This window comes from Physeter macrocephalus, chromosome 8 (assembly GCF_002837175.3).
Source record: "Physeter macrocephalus isolate SW-GA chromosome 8, ASM283717v5, whole genome shotgun sequence".
Lineage (NCBI taxonomy): Eukaryota > Metazoa > Chordata > Mammalia > Artiodactyla > Physeteridae > Physeter > Physeter macrocephalus.
In genome coordinates, this window is record NC_041221.1 from 30120167 (window position 1) to 30121541 (window position 1375).

The window sequence follows — 1375 nt, forward strand, 5'->3', positions numbered from 1 at the left end:
ATCCTTTGAATAAACTGGTAATCTAGTAAGTAAACTAGCTTCCAGAATTCTGTGAGCTACTCTAGCAAATTAATCAAACATGAGGAGGGGATCGTCAGAACTTTTGATTTATAACCAGTTGGTCAGAAGACTTGGGATTCACATGTAAAGTGGGGCAAGTCTTGCAGGACTGAGACCTTAACCTGTGGGATCTGACATCATCTCCAGGTAAACAGTGTCAGAATTGAGTTGAATTGGAGAACTCCCAGCTGGTGTTGGAGAATTGCTTGGTAGTCTGGAAAAAAACCAGATATTCCTGGAGATATAGGTAGCACAGGAGAGAGGTGAGGGCCCTCTTCCTAGTCTCAGGAGATACTGAAAACCAGGCAAGGAATTTAAACTTCATCTATGGGCAACAGATAACCATTCTTGAACAAAAGGAGTGACACAACAGGAAAAATGGCTGAGAGGAATTAGTGTGATTATGTGATGTAGGGTAGACTAAGAGGAAAGAGAAGGCTGTCCAGGAAACTGCAGTAGAATTGCAGCCCATGGGAAATCTAACATGGTGGAGAAAATAATGTCCCTTTGAAGGAAAAGTAAAAAAAAAAAAAAACTGTGGAGAGTTTAAAGATGCTGAAATGGGTCATGAAAATGGATGGGAGGAGGCAGGGAGGAAATAATGACCTGGAGAAGGAACAGATGCTTGAAGAACCATATGTGAACGATAGTGGGAAAGAGAAAACAAGTTCTCTACTTTATAAAACCATCTTTTGCTTTACTTTTAGAGAGTCTTGAAATATATACATTGTTTTGTTTATCCCAGTTGATGACTAATACTAGTTACATTTTTAAAGTGAGTATCTGTCCAGAGGGCTCAGCTATTGTGAAAGATTTTGATAATCTAAAACTCAAATCTTCTGGAATAAAAAGCAGCAGACTTAACTTGCACTACAAAAGATGTGTTTAACAAATACTGAACAATCTATGTGCCAGCACTGTTCTAGCTTTGGGGTACACAGCAAGGAAAGGAGTCCCTGTTCCCATGGAGCTTGTAGTCTGGAGGTGCATGACTAACCTATACTGGGACTGACTATCCTGGTTTGCCCAGGATGGAGGGGGTTTGTCGGATACAGGACTTTCAGTGCTAAAACTGGGAAATCAGGGACAAACAACAAATGCTAGTGGTGGCCCATTTCCCTAAACGGCCCCCAAATGACACCCCATTCATGCCCTTACAAAGTCCCTCCCACATTAAACAGAGCTGACTTTCCTAAGTAACAGCATATCGTAGAAATGACCCTGTGTGACTTCCAAGGCTAGGTCCTAAAAGATACTGTGACTTCCACTTTGCTTACTTTTGAGGGAAGCCAGCAACCATGTTATGAGGACACTC